General features: G+C 40.6%; 1 long non-coding RNA gene across 1 annotated transcript; it reads right to left on the minus strand.

Annotated features, from left to right (window-relative positions):
* Nucleotides 1-9,882: 9,882 nt before the first annotated feature.
* On the minus strand, nt 9,883-13,287 carry LOC131026479 (uncharacterized). Its single transcript, XR_009102316.1, has 5 exons — nt 11,656-13,287; nt 11,450-11,525; nt 10,577-11,018; nt 10,134-10,238; nt 9,883-10,036 (listed from the first exon to the last, which is right to left on the minus strand). It is a non-coding gene; the product is annotated as an uncharacterized LOC131026479 (long non-coding RNA).
* Nucleotides 13,288-15,993: the final 2,706 nt, after the last annotated feature.

Below are 15,993 nucleotides of genomic sequence, written 5' to 3' on the forward strand. Positions count from 1 at the left end.
GGGGAGGTTTGAAAGAGTGCCAACTATACTTACAAAGAACAAGTTCTTTGAAGCAAGTTTGACCTTTGGCTTCTGGGTAAACAGATATATGCCTAGGGTCTAAGAGAATGTGTGTAATCAGCAGTGACTGATTTTGGCTTTGAAATTCTCTTCTTCGATTCAAGCTTTGGGGAGTTTAAGCTTAAGGCTGAGTAGCAATTTCGGCAGAGCTTCAGCTTATGTTGTTGAATCGGTGAAGGTTGAAGTGATCCTCGAGCGCTATTTGTAGGAGAACTCTTGAATAGATCCGTTGGCGTAAATCGTCCTCAAGATTTCTTCCGTTGGAGAGCAATTCGAATTTGGGCTGAGGCTTCAATCTTCGAGGTTCCTTGTCTGGGTGGAAACGGCTCTCTTTGATGGACAGGAGATGTGACGTCTCTGAAAAGTAACCACCAGATAGGAATGACCTCTGCAGAGATAAGATCGTGAGATCTCTGCATTTAATGCGGCTGTACTTTGTGAGTACGTGGCTTCCTCTGAACGTTGGAAGATCAGTCCTAGGAGGAATGTTCAACTGATACTTGACTTTAGTATCAGACCTTTGCGCGCATTAAGTAATCAGTCTTCAACTGACACTTCAGTTGGTATCTGCAGTCTTCAGTCTTCAGTCCTTCGTTCTTCAGTCTTCAGTCTTCGACACCGCAAACTAAACTAGAAACAAACTCTAACACTTGAGTTCAAAAACGATTCTAGTCTATTACAGTTAAGTCCTATGAATTTTGGTATCATCAAAACAAGGGTTATGATATTCCACAAGGTTCCCAACAATTTCCCCCTTTTTGATGATGCCAAAACCACACAGCAGTTCTAGACAGCAAAAAGACTGAACTCACAGTACAAGTTCTAAACATGGGGTGAAAATAGTTCCCCCTTAACAATAGAACCTAAAAACTTGTACTAAGAGTTCAGAACGAAAACAGTTCTAAAACAGAACAAGGAGAAGACAGAAAGACATAATCAGAGCCTGGACAAAGAGTCATTGTCTTCAGGTTGAGATCAAAAAGAAGTTATTTTCATTAATAAAAGACTGATAAGTCATCAGTCTAGGTACAGAGCAAGACTTACATTGGAGTAAAAAGAAAAACAAAAAACATCATGGGAAACCCATGGACTCCAGCAGTCTGCTTGGCTGCGCCTTGAACTTCTTGATCTTCATCTTCTGTCTTCGTGTCTTCATGTTCCTAAGCTTGTTCCACTCTCACTTGTGTTCCGTTGATTTGAGGTCTTATCCTCTTGGCTAATCTTCCTCATGATCATCGGATGAAAAAGGATGATCATGGTGCTTAACCGACTTAAGTTCATAAGATTGTGCTTCTTTTCCCCCTTTTTGGCAACATCAAAAAGAAGGACGAACCTAAGAAGGAAGCGAAGACCATGCGAAGGTAAGTTCACATGAGGAAGATATTGGGGTTATTGGGGATGCAGAAGGCGAATGCTTAGAAGGAGGTTAGGAAGAAGAGGGAAATGATGAGGGAGACAAGAAGAGAAGCAGAGGTTTGGAGAGGTGAGGGGATGTCAATTCAGTGGAGATTGTGAGGGTCTCACTGTTGACGTAGCGCCGGTTGACAACGAGTTCCTGCTCATTGTTGTTGCTCCGCATCGAAGCTTCACAAAAGGCGAGAGGCCTTTTGGTGAAGACGATGAAGTCTGTCCTATTTCAGACAGGTACTTCAAACCAATGCACCGGGCATGAGGATGGAAGACACTCGCTTCGCTGGATACAAGTGAGGGTAGAGCAAACTTTAACGTCAGAGAGACGTTGAGATCCAGTGGAAGGGTCCGGTGAAGACCAGGTATGTGAGCGTCATTCTTCCACTCCATGACTTTGCAGTCATAGATTTCTCCTTTCGTCGGAACAGTTTTTCTCTGCAACTTTGGAAATATTGAAAAAATTTCTCACAGTGAAGGCTGTGGAGAGTTGTTAGTTGATGCAGAAAAATTGAGAAGACAACATGGTATAAATAGACAAGATGTGAACCATGTGAGAAGATGAAAAGTTTTGAAAACTGTGCCTAAAATGCATTTGAAGAAAAAATTCACGTCCGCCGTCATTGCGAGGGACTGCGTCTTTAAAAAGTTGAAAGGCATCATTGCATTCTGTCATGTCAATGAGTTTCTCAAGAAATTTTATTGCAGAGGCAAAAAGGTTGGAAAGATTTTTGGTAAAAGATCAGGACAAGTTCCATCAAAACAGATTTTCCCTTTTTAAAAGACTTTTGTCTTTCTCGGATATTCCATTTTCCAACAATCAGTTAAAGTTTTTGAAAGAAACTGATCAGTTAGAGAAAAGTTTTTGAACTAAAAACACGAAACTCTAAACTGAAATAACTGATTTTAAAAGTAAGTTTTATTTTAAAATACTTACTGATCAACTGAACATTGTAGTCAGTTGATACCACTTGATCCTGGTTGATTCATCAGGATGTCTTCTTCTTCAGATGAGCGTTCAGACTTCATTGCTTTCCACGTCGTAGAATCAGCAGTTGGTGACCACCAGTCAGCATGACTGTTTGAGAAAGTCTTCAAACACAGCATCACTCTTCAGGGTTGATGAGGCCGATCTTTCCACATAGATCAATGAACCTCTCTTCTGGAAGAGCCTTGGTCAGCAGGTCCGCTCTCTGAACAGCAGTGGGAATCCATTCCACAGAGATATTCTTCTTTTCGACATGATCACGGATAAAGTGATGTCGAATAGCAATATGTTTAACTCTGGTGTGATGAACTGGATTCTGGGAGATTGCAATAGCACTGAAGCTGTCGCAATAGATAGGAACTTCCTTTTCGTCGATCCCATAGTCCTTTAATTGATGGACTAACCACATGATTTGTGAGCAGCAGCTTCCGGCAGCAGCATATTCAGCTTCAGTTGTAGAGGTGGCGACTGAAGTCTGCTTCTTTGAAAACCATGAAATGAGCTTGTTGCCTAGGAATTGACATGTTCTGGAGGTTGATTTGCGATCAAGCTTGCATCCACCGAAGTCAGAGTCTGAATATCCGGTGAGCTTGATGTCCTCGTCTGCTGGATACCACAATCCTAAATTGGGTGTGCCTTTAAGATATCTTAGAATCCGCTTTGCTGCATCCAAATGAGCTTTCTTTGGATCTGATTGATATCTCGCACATACCCCGACTGCAAATGCGATGTCTGGTCTGCCCGCAGTCAAATACAGCAAAGATCCAATGATTTCTCTGTACTTCGTCGAAGAGACAGATTTTCCTTCTGAACCTGGATCAACTTTCCAGTTTGTGTTCATTGGGATCTTGACTGACTTCATGTGCTGAATACCGAACTTGGCTATCAGTTCCTTGGCATACTTGGACTGACTGATCAGTATTCCTTCGTTGGTCTGCTTGACTTGCAATCCGAGAAAGAAATTCATTTCTCCCATCATGGACATTTGAAACTTGTTGGTCATGATGTCAGCAAACTTCTTGCACATGTGTTCGGATTTGGATCCGAAAATTATGTCATCGACATAAATCTGAACAAGCAAGAGATCTTCTCCTTCTTTGAGAGTGAACAGAGTTCTGTCCACAGATCCTTTCTTGAAACCTTGTTTAACAAGATACTCTGAGAGAGTATCATACCATGCTCTTGGTGCTTGCTTTAATCCATAGAGCGCTTTCTTCAGCTTGTACACCTTTTCTGGTCCAGCAACCTCAAACCCTGGAGGTTGTTCTACATAGACTTCATCTGTGAGCACTCCATTGATAAATGCACACTTGACATCCATTTGGTGTACCTTGAAACCTTTGTGAGCTGCGAAGGCTAAGAAGAGTCTGACTGCTTCCAATCTGGCAACTGGAGCGAACGTCTCGTCGTAGTCGATTCCTTCTTCTTGACTGTATCCTTTAGCTACAAGCCTTGCTTTGTTTCACACAACGTTTTCTTCTTCGTCTTCCTTGTTCTTGAAAATCCATTTCAAGCCAATCACCTTTGCATCGTCTGGTCGATCCACAAGCTCCCAAACTGAATTCCGGTTGAATTCATTTAGTTCTTCTAGCATTGCGATGACCCAATGAGTAGACTTCAGAGCTTCTTCAATATGCTTGGGCTCTGTAGATGATAAGAAACAGCTGAAAATCTTATCTTCGTTTATGCAGTTCTGGTTGATGTCGAAGACGAGGTTGCACATTGATCTCCGAGTCTTGACTCCACCTGATGGTTCTCCAATGATGTTCTCCTTTGAGTGGAGTTCAAACCATCTTCGATACTTCTTGATCTCTTCTGGAGATGGTGGGGCTTCTTCGGTCAGAATAGTTCTGAGGTGTTGAGCACCTTCTGGAGCAGGGGAGAGTTGAGCTGGATCTGCTTCACCACGTTCAACTCGATTTTCAGCAACTGAAGTTCCCCCTTGACTGATGCCATCTGCATTGGCTCCAGTCTAAACTTCAGACCTTTGGTTGACCTTCTGATACCGAAGTATCTCAGTATCTTCATCTTTGCCTGGTCCCCACACCAAGATAGTAGAGGGCTCGGTGTTGTGGATTTCAGCTTTGAAACCTTCAGTGTTCTGGACACACTTTTCAGCTTCTTGTTCCCTGAAATCATCTGTAGACTCATCAAAGATCACATGAGGTGTTTCTTCAACACAAAGAGTTGGAGAGTTAAACACTCGATAGGCTTTGCTTGAACGTTCTGTTCCAGAGTATCCAAGGAAGACTCCTGGATCAGCCTTGCTATCGAAAGTGTTTAACCTCTTCTTTTCATTGATGTGGATGAAACACTTAGAACCAAAAGCATGAAAGTAGGCAATCGAAGGCTTTCTGTTTTTCCATAGCTCGTATGGAGTTTTTCCATATTTCTGAGTGAGGAAGGAGCGATTCTGCGTGTAGCATGCGTTGTTGACTGCTTCGGCCCAAAACTTCAAGGGTAGTTTTGATTCGGCTAGCATAGTCCTTGCTGCTTCCTTCAAAGACCGGTTTCTTCTTTCTGCAACTCCGTTCTGCTGTGGAGTTCTTGCTGCAGAAGTTTGATGACTGATTCCTTGTTCATCACAATACTCACGAATGACAGTATTGAGGAACTCAGTCCCACGATCTGATCTGATGCTGATGATGTTGACTTCCTTTTCAACGCTCAGTCTTCTCAGCAGCTTTGGCAGTTCCTCCAGCGTCTCTTTCTTCTTGAATAGAAAGATAACCCAAGTATATCGTGAATAATCATCCATAACTACTAAGGTGTACTTCCTACCATTGTAGCTTCTTGGAGTGATCGGGCCAAACAGATCCATGTGAAGTAGATGCAGAACCCTTTCAGAGGAGTGTCCTGACTTTGACTTGAATGACATCCGTGTCTGCTTTCCTCTTTGGCATGCTTCACATTCTTGCTTCTTCTGAAACATAATAGAAGGAAGACCTTCTACCAGTTGATGTATAGCAAGTTTGTTGACCGTCTTGAAGTTGAGATGGTTGAGTCTCTTGTGCCACAACCAGTTGAGCTCCGAGCTGTTCTTGCTGATGAGGCAGGTTTCTGGAGGGCTATCTTCCCAAGAAACGACGTAGAGACTCCCTTGTCTGAATCATTTCAGAACCACCTTCTTTTGATTGTTTCTAACAGTGAATTCATCTTTCTTGATTTTCACTGTGAAACCGCTGTCACAAAATTGACTCACAGACAACAAGTTATATTTAAGACCAGAAACAAAGCTAACATTACTGATATTGGCGTTACCCATTATGAGCACACCGTAGCCTTTTGTTTCTCCGATTGAGTTGTCTCCGAATGTAACTTTGGATCCAGTTTTCTCAACGTACTGAGACAGATATTCTTTGTAGCCCGTCATGTGCTTCGAGCTGCCACTATCCAGATACCACGTTCTGATTGAAGCTTTAACCTCTTCCTTCTTTTTATGTTTCCTGACATTGACCTGCAAGGAAGAGTAGCTTCAGGCACCCAATCAAGCTTTAGGTCCTTCGATGTTAGTTCGAGTTCCCTTTGGAACCCATATCTGCTTCAGAATTGGTCTGGCTGATTTCTTGCGCTTTGTTGATTGTCTGATTGACGTTGTTGGCGCTTCAGTTGGCACATGAGCATTCGTCTGTTGAGAAATTTCTTTGAAGGCCTCACTCTTGTAGCAATTATGTCTGATGAGTGGTTGAGGTCTTCTTTGCTCGGCGAAGTATCTTCCTTGAGATACTCGAGTCTTTGTAGACTTATGGAGATTTGTCTGATGTCCAGTTGCTTGTCGTTGTGGATGTCGCTTAGCTCGTCTGGACTCAGCCGTGTTTGGTCTCCATGGATGTTGTTCCTTCTGAAACTGAACTGATGTCAGTCTCTGACTGTTGTGGCCTTTCTTCCCCCTGGATTGGTGAGGAAGATTCTTCTTGATTCCTGATGTTCCTTCCCCGATCTTTGACTGAAATCTGCTTTCCAGTCTTCTCAGTAAGATGATCTGGTTGGGGGCCTCCTTTGCTCGTCTATAGCTCCGTGGAGGTGAAACATTTGATCTAGCCATCAGTCTGCGCTTGCGAACTTCATCCATATCATGATCTCTTGATTCTTCTGATGTTGTGATTTCAGAAGGATCGTCCTTTGAAATGATCATGATCTTCTTTCCTTTGTCAGCTGCAACCTTTCCTCCAATGCTTTTAACAAGGCCTTTCGATGGAAAGTTGCTCATCATGGGTGACTGCATCATGCAGTTCTTGACTGTTTCTTCCAGCTTGTGATTGAGCCTCTTGATCTCATGAGATGCTTTCTCACATTCTGAGTTGGAGTTTCTGAGCTTTTCCTCCAGTCGGCTGTTCTCCATGATTAGCTGATCAAGACAAGTTTCATCCGGAAAGTAGATGATTGTCTGATTCTTAGCTCGTTCATCATTGATCTCCTTGTCCAATTTCTGATTCTGCTTGAGGACTTCTTCGAACATTTTCCTCAACTGACAGTGGTCAGTCATGAGCTGATCAAAGTCGTCAGTTTCATCGGATGAGCTATCTCCAGATTCTGAGTGGTCTCCTGAAAGCATCAGGAAGTTATCAGTATAAGGAGTTTTTGAGTGAGAGATTACCTCTGAGCCATTCATTCCATTGTCGTAGCTATTGTCAGCCACGCTTTCTGATTCATTGGCCATCAGGGCTTGGCTCTCATCGTCTGAGCTGGAACTGTTGAAGTCGGATGATTCTGATGTGTCTTTGGAAGAATCAGCATCGTCAGCAACCATCGCTTTCTTCTTCGAAAAGCTGCGATCTTCCTTAGCTCTCAGTTCTCTGCGTTCAGCTTGAGTCAGATCAGGGCATTCATGTCGAAAGTGCCCTTTCTTTCTACATCCAAAGCATTCCATGTCTTTGATGTCGTAAGTGGCTGACTTCCTTTCTCCGCTTCGATCTGTGGAATGTCTGGGGTTGCTTTCTCTTTCCTTTCCTTTGTAGTGCTGCTTGTGGAACCTTCTGTACTTCCAGAACTTGGACTCCATCTTGTTGAATCTTTCAGTCAACAATGCATATTGACTGAAGAAGTCCTCTGGGTTGAGTTCCGTTGGTTCCTTGATCTGCTTCTTGCCTTCTCTTGTTGAGGCCTTCAGTGCAACTCCTCCTGAGGTTGATGGACCATCTTCGTCTGATCCTCCAGCCTTCTTGTTTCCAAGATTTCTCAGAAGGTCGAACTCATTTGCCATGAGATCGGAGAAAAGCTTGTTTGTCGGGAGCTGACTGAATCCTGGCTTATGCTGATGAGCGACTGAGTAGATCTACCATTCTTCACGTGGCAGTGCTCGAAGAATCTTCAGGTTGATTTCTCGTTGAGTGTATTTGTCTTTAGAAATGGATTGAACTTCATTCAAAATTTGGTTGAATCTAAGTTCCATTTCCTCGACAGATTCATTCTTGAGCATGAGGAAGGAGTCCAACTTCTGACAAGCTATAGATAGCTTATTCTCCTTGATTTCCTCGAAACCTACGCACATTCTTTCCAGGATATCCCTCATCTCCTTCGCAGTTCCGCACTTGATGATCTTCATGACATGCTTGTCGGGAACGGTGCCGGAGATGATGCTTTTGGCGAGGTTGTCTAGCTCATCTTGCTTCCTTTCTTCGGTGGTGAAGTCTGCTTTTTGCTTGGGCTGGACCTCATCGTAAGGATCTTGTTGTGGATCAACACAAACCATTTTGACAGTTTCGGTGATGGTGATTGGTCCGCTGGTGATGACTTCCCACATTCGGCAATGTTGGGCGGTGAGGAAGCTTTCAAGCCGAAACTTCCATATGTCGTATTTTTCAATACTAAACATAGGTAGAGAAGATAATCTGCTGTGGTTAGTCTCCATCAAAAAAGAGAGAACAAATAACAGCAGATAGAACAGATAGCAAGCACAAAAAGAAAGAGAGAACTCTTTCGAGACCTTTAAGAAAAAGAATCTAGTTCAATTAGAACTTAGTCAGGTATGGACGCCTCGTGATCTCGATTTCTTCAACAGGCAACACCGGGGGGATGTAAACTTTCTTGCCCTTTGAAGAAGATGTTTCTTCCTTGGTTTTCCCATATTTTTAAGATGAGAAAAATTTTTCTGTAAGGAGAAATTTACTCACAGAGATGACTGTGGAAAAAGATTTGTAGTGGTGAAGAAATATTACAAGGGAAGACTAATGCACTTAAATACTTGAAAATGATGAAGATAAAATCGAAAAGAATGTGGGTTTATGATGCGATGGAAATTGTTCGGTTCTTGTGCCTTAAGAGAATTTAATACATATTCACGTCCGTCGTCACTGCAGGAGTGACGTGTGTCTTTAAAGCAGTAAAAGATAATTATTACTCCATGTCAAATAAGTTGATATTCAAAAGAAATTGGCAAACTTTACTATTGAAACAGGTAATCTTTTCCGAAAATGAATCTATTGTGACTTTTGAGAACAAGGCAGAATTTAAAATAGGTGACTTTTCGAATTTTCAACAATTCCAAAATAGGTGACTTTTGAGAACAAGGCAGAATTTAAACCAAACATCAGTCACAAGTAAGGGATATTAAAACTGATAAGATGACTTACAATGCGATTGTTCAGTTAACTGAAAATACGAGAGACTCAGTTTAACATTGTAACGAGCACATAGATTCTTACTGGTTTTAGTGAACATCGTAGTCAGTGGATACCTTGTAGCAATTTAACTGATATCCTTGGTTCCTTCTTGACCTTGACTCACTTCTTTGGTGAATACGTCTTCAGTTATTCACTACTAGAAAAACGCTCATAGATAAAAATCCGTTATCTATGAGCAAAAAAACCGTTGTGTATAGTGGCGTTATCTATGATACGTATCATAGACAACGGTTTAAAAACCGTTATGTATGTGAGAATAGATAACGGTACGAGACGCTCATACATAACGGTATGAAACCGTTATCTATAATGATTATACATAACGGTTTATACCGTTATGTATGAGGATTTTTCCGTTATGTTTTGTGTTTTTTTTGTTTTTTTTCCTATCATAGTTAACAGTTTTTTTTCTATACATAACGGTATGAAACCGTTATCTATAATGATTATACATAACGGTTAACAGTTTTTTTTCTATACATAACGGTATGAAACCGTTATCTATAATGCTTATACATAACGGTTTATTACCGTTATATATGAGAATTTTTCCGTTATTTTGTATTTTTTTTTTGTTTTTTTCCATCATAGTTAACAGTTTTTTTACTTCTTATAACGGTTTTTGCACCTTTTATAACAGTTTTTTTGCACTTTATATAATTGTAATATATTTTTAAATTTTGCAATTTTTATAAAACGACAAAATGATAAAATCAACAATAACAATATTATATATCATCCAAAATATTCATACATTATCATCCAAATATAATGAAAACTTCACATATATTCTATTTAGCTAGATGTTTAATTAAAAAATTTTACAAATGCGCGCAACTTGCTAGACATTTGAAACGACGTTCTCTGCTTCAGCCTTCTCGTTTGTAGTAGTCCTCATAGCTCATCGACTCCCATCTACTTGATCCGCCAAGATGATAAACTCAATCACAATAATGAACTGGAGAATTAAAAAAGTCCGGCAACATGTGAGTTACATAAGTAATCTTCAAGATCTCAATGTTCTATCTATATTGTTAAAATGAGAAGAAGATTACCCTGCACCAACACGAGCGAGTTCACCTGCAAAACATAGCTTCTTAAATAAAAGCAGGGAGTTCTTTGTATGCCTCATTTAACTTTGACAAAAGAGGGAACTCGTTCTGCCCACATTCAAAAGCCAAAGTTATGATGAGAAGATTTTAGATTCATAAACATGACAAATATGCAGGTATAAAATGATGTGGAAAATTGGAACCTGCAGTCTACTGGAAATGAAAGTCATGTACAGAAGTCACAGATATTAATCATCTGAATTCTGAAATTAAATTTTGAAAGAAAAAAAAATGCCAAAACACTAGATAATGCCTCCCATAAAACTTTGGAGCTCAATAAGCTGTTTTTATGATATGCAAGAATAATGATGATAGAATTGAATCAATAAATTGATTCAAGAAGAAACAATGAACTAATACTTGATCCGACTTCAATGAAGACCTACCATATCAACACTGAACCTTCTAACTGCACCATCAATCTGTGGTGCCAAATACAAATCAGCCTGCAGATTTTTGTACCAAAAATTAATGCTTCTCAACGTACCGAAATAATGTAGACAAACTCTATAAAAGTGAGCCAAACTGGATTTAACAGTTCTTATATGAATGTTCTCCTCAAGGAAACTAATCATATTTTACAATATCATGCAGACAGTCTTTGCTTTGACGGTCCTAAATTAGTATTGTCTTATATTTGCTTCTCTTTAGCTAGGATCTGAGGATAGAAACATCAAGTTAAAACTCAAATAACTATACTTCGTTTTCCAAGAATGGCAGGAATAAATTTGACCAGCAAAAAATGTCAATAAGAGAAGCAACGAACCAAGAAAGCTTCACCTTCTGTAGCATATTTCCCAGCATGTTTCTCCAAAAGCTTCTCCAGAGCTGCACTCAATTAGGAAAAAATTAAAAATTGGGTTGTGCTCTGGTAACCAGAAAATGCTGGTAAAGCAGTGTGAATAGTATACTGATGAGATTTTCAGATACTGGAAGCAAACTCTAGTCATTTATATATACTATTCAAGATACTATTATTCTTTAAAAAAAATCCAACTTTAGCATTTATTGTTATTGGCATAGGACATTCAAGATCATCAAAACACCTAGAATGATATAACAGGATATTCGCCAGAGCTTTCTTCTGAGCCATTACCAATGCTGTCTTCAGAGCCAAAAAACTATACCGAGTCTCTTCAACGTATAACAAGCTTGTGTGGCTTTATTAGTATTGGAGATTGTTTCAAGAACACAATGTTTTGTAAAATAGTGATTTAAAGCCGCAACTTCCAAAATTACACATTAATGTCAAAGCTCACCAGCGAACCCATTTTTAATATGATGCTGAACCCAAGAAAGCATCTCATCAGCTCCAAGTTTTTCTTTAATATACCCCTGCGATTTAAAAATAATCAGGTGAATGTCTTCTTTGTTCATATAATACAACAATCGCATATACATGTTAATAATGAATTTTCCACTCAAATAAATAGACTTTAATTGAAAGAGGTGATTATATGCTTACAATGATGGGTATATTCTGATAAGGTTGTATGCTTACAGTAACTACTCAAAGGCTTTTTTATTTCTACAAAAGAGTAAAATACAAGGACCACTTCCTCTCCTCCGAGGTCCACCGAACCTGCAATGCTAAATGAAACGTAAAGCTAATTACTATAACAATTAGATACTTTTTGGTAATGAACTTTTAGGTCTTAATAATCTCAACCATTTAGTTCACAAGCACAAAAGTTTCTCTATTCACACTTCCTCGAAGTTCATCCATGCACAATAACAGTTATAATTGTTTCAACTGCTACATGCACTACATTTTATCCCCTTCACAATAGAAACTTCACACTGTAAAAGCAATCACTACAATCTCCTATAAGGAAGATGATTATAGTTCTAAACTATTAACCAGCAACAATCCACATTGATAAACATACAGAATCTGTCACTATTACTTTTCCAGTGTTTGTAGCAAGAAAATTTCATTTATCCCATATAGAATCGAATTAGTTCATCTCTTAGTCTTTAATAGTGTAATATATCTAAAAATCTGGACTTAATAGCGTCAATATGTTCAAATCCTTTTATAGATCAATTTGGGGAAGCCTTTTTCTAGATTTGAGCCCTAATTTAGCAAAAAATCAAGTCCTGATTGGAACAACACAAAAATGAAGAAATAAACTTCCCTGAACAGTGGAGGAGGGCAGGGCTCGCTCCGGCAGACAGCGGGGTTGAGATTGGAGCTGGGGCCGCGCGGCAGTGTCTGGAAACTGACGGTGGTGACAGGAAAAGGGCGAAGGTGACTGGGCGGCGGGAGACGGTGGCAGGAGGTGTTTGGCGCTGCTGGTATGGTGTAAATCGCGCCGACTGGTGGCTCTTCCTCGGCGTTCATGATAGGAACGATGGGTGGCGCACGAAGCCGCCTTGTGTAGATGCCGGGAGATGGTGGGGGGCAGCGGTTCTGGAGTGGGTCGCGGTGGTGTTGCACTGCGACGAAGGCGGCTGGACTGGTGCTGTGGTGGTCGGACAGGTGGTGCGGCCGGAAGAGGGAGTTCAGCGGCGGATTGAAGCTAGGGCACGGCGGCGGCAAGGAGCCGCTGTTGTCGCCGGAGTATGGAGAGAAGAGGGGGCTTTGGGCTGCGCTCGGAGGCGGCGGCCTTTCCGCCGTGCGGTCGACGGGAATCGGCAGGGAGGTGGCTGTAGATTATAGATCTAGGATTTCAGGCGCGGTGTGGTGTGCGTGCATTTGAGTCAGAGAGAGAGGAGATTAAGAGGGAGACGAGGGTGGGCGGCAGCGGCGTGACGCAGCGACAAGGGTGGGCGGCGACGGGCCGGCGCGGGGCAGCGGCGCCGGCGGCGGAGTCGAGAGGGGAGAGAGAGAGTCGAGAGAGACAGGGAGGACGCAGGAGGAGGCAGGGAGATTAGATGTGAGAGACGAAGAAAACTAGGGCTTCTAGTTTCTAAATTTCCTAAATAAAATCTATTTTTTTTTCTTTTTTTCAGTTTTAATATTCAATTTTTGGTATTTAGATTTCTAATTTAGATTTTATATAAGTGTTACTTAATGATAAAACAAAAAAATGTTATGATTTTTTTATTTTTCAAAGTCTATATCTAGAAATAAATTCAGATTTTAGGATAAAGAATTTATATGTTATTTTTTTAATATAATATAATATAATATAATTTTAAAAAAATTAACAAAAAAAATTATACACAACAGTTTTTAGATACGCTCAAACATAACGGTTCCAAAACCGTTGTAAATGACTCTTATACATAACGGTTCTTTACCGTTATGAATAAACTGTTATAAAAGATGGTCATAGATAACGGTGGCTTAACGGTTTTGTAATACCGTTATGTATGCAACTAATAGATAACGCAAAAACATAACGGTTTTTCAAAAACCGTTATCTATGGATATAGACAACAGTACATAGATAATGGATTTTTTGAAAACCGTTATCTATTCCTAAAAGTGCGCTCATACATAACGGTTTTTGAAAAAAACCGTTATCTATGCACTGTTATGTATGTAAACTTTTGTAGTAGTGATTGAAGAGACAATAGAAATTATAGTTTAAGAAAACTGATGAGATATCAGTCTTTGAAATCCAGAGGGATAAAATTTTCATTTCAAGAAAACTGATGAGATATCAGTATTAGGTACAGAGCAGAAATCTGCCACAGCAAAAGAAGAAAAGATTACAATTCAAAGCAAACAACTTAGGTTTTTGCAGGTAGATTCCAAAGACTGCCCTCTTGATGCTATCGTAGTCGCCAGGATGGCTTTTCTCATTGACTTCCCAGATTCTGCAAAGAGCTCCAACCTTATTTTTTATGGTTTCTCTGTTGATGTGACTCTTGTACTTAGGAGGACTCACAAAAGCTCTTAGGGGATATGGGATAATTGACATCTTTGCTTTGTCTCTTGCATGTAGCAAGCTGTTCACCATCTCCTTTTCAATCCAGTTGTGCAGAAAATATACCCAAGCACGTCTTTGGGATTCCGGATCTTGTTTAAGCTCTCCGAAGACTATCCATTTGGTATAGATTTCTTTTATTCTATCCCACCAGTCGTTCAAATCTTCATGTACCCATTTATCAGTTCGATAACAATTTTCCGAATTGGATACAAGAAGAACTTCATTTACGTAGTGCTTTATAAGTTGTCTTTCATTAGGTGTGAAGCTGGGAGGAGGTGGTGCAAGCTCAGCGAGCTTCAGTTCCTTTTTTGCTCGCGGTTGACGCTCTTGTTCATGTTCTTCTGCTCTTGGTCTCTTTCGGTATTCTCTGGAATGGGATGGAGCAACAGGTAATTCTCGGGCAGCGCCAACTGATCTGACTGACTGCTCAGGACCCCAATACTCTTCCTCCTTTCTGTCAACATCATCCATGTGATTTTGAAGAACTTGAATATCATTGAACATCTTCTGAATGAGGGAGGAGTTGGAGAAGTCACGGACTGCACGAAGTTCAACTTCTAGTTGAGCAATCCGTATGTTGACTGGTTTGAGCTATTATACAATCAACATCTTTGTATCCACTTCAGTCATGTACTATCGCATGAACTCAGTGCGAAGCTTGTCCAAATTGTATTGATCATCCATAATTGTTAGGTCCTGAGGGTCTCAAATAGGTGTACGGGGGGGGGGGGGGAATACACCTATGGGCTATTTTTCAATCAATCCTTAATCAGAGGGATCTCAGTCAGAGATCAAAACGAAACTTTGCATGCAAACAAAGATGCCTGTTTTACTGAAATCAGTTTTGACCAAACAGGGTTGTCGACTGATACTGAAAGCTCTTCAGTAAAGAGTTATCAGTTAAGTTGCTGGAACTTAACTAATGCAAGTAAGGGCTTCAGTCGAGTTTGCTAGAACAGAGATGATAACACTCTTCCTGACTATCAAAAGATAGACCAGTCAGACTGATATTATACGCAGCGCAAATTAAACTTAGTTTTGAAATAGCCTCGGTGGAGGAAGTTGTTGGTTATGGTTTCTCTTTGCAGTTAGTCAGTGTTCAGTTTTATCAATTGAAATAACACAAGTAAGAATGTAAAACTGAAAGCTGTAAACAACACAGAGACTTTTACGTGGTTCGGAAAAACCCTTTCCTACATCTACGGTTGGTTGATCAGACCAACAATCCACTCCGCTGCTTAACAGGTGCACTGCAAACCGAACCGTGTGCTTGCCGGGTGCACACAACCGTACACTGAAGAAAACCCTTCTCCAGTACCCACGCTTCACTCGCATCGGATTTCCCTTGCTTAACACAACCCGTGCTAAGACTCTCAGAGTCAGAAAACCCTTCTGACCTCCGAATCACTCCAAACACTCTTATGGGGGGGGGAGGTTTGAACGAGTGCCAACTATACTTACAAAGAACAAGTTCTTTGAAGCAAGTTTGACCTTTGGCTTCTAGGTAAACAGATATATGCCTAGGGTCTAAGAGAATGTGTGTAATCAGTAGTGACTGATTTTGGCTTTGGAATTCTCTTCTTCGATTCAAACTTTGGGGAGTTTAAGCTTAAGGCTGAGTAGCAATTTCGGCAGAGCTCAGCTTATGTTGTTGAATCGGTGAAGGTTGAAGTGATCCTCGAGCGCTATTTGTAGGAGAACTATTGAATAGATCTGTTGGCGTAAATCGTCCTCAAGATTTCTTCCGTTGGAGAGCAATTCGAATTTGGGCTGTGGCTTCATCTTCGAGGTTCCTTGTCTGGGCGGAAATGATTCTCTTTGATGGACAGGAGATGTGACGTCTCTGAAAAGTAACCACCAGATAGGAATGACCTCTGCAAAGATAAGATCCTGAGATCTTTGCATTTAATGCGGCTGTACTT

This window comes from Salvia miltiorrhiza, chromosome 5 (genome assembly GCF_028751815.1).
Source record: "Salvia miltiorrhiza cultivar Shanhuang (shh) chromosome 5, IMPLAD_Smil_shh, whole genome shotgun sequence".
In the NCBI taxonomy this organism is placed as follows: domain Eukaryota; kingdom Viridiplantae; phylum Streptophyta; class Magnoliopsida; order Lamiales; family Lamiaceae; genus Salvia; species Salvia miltiorrhiza.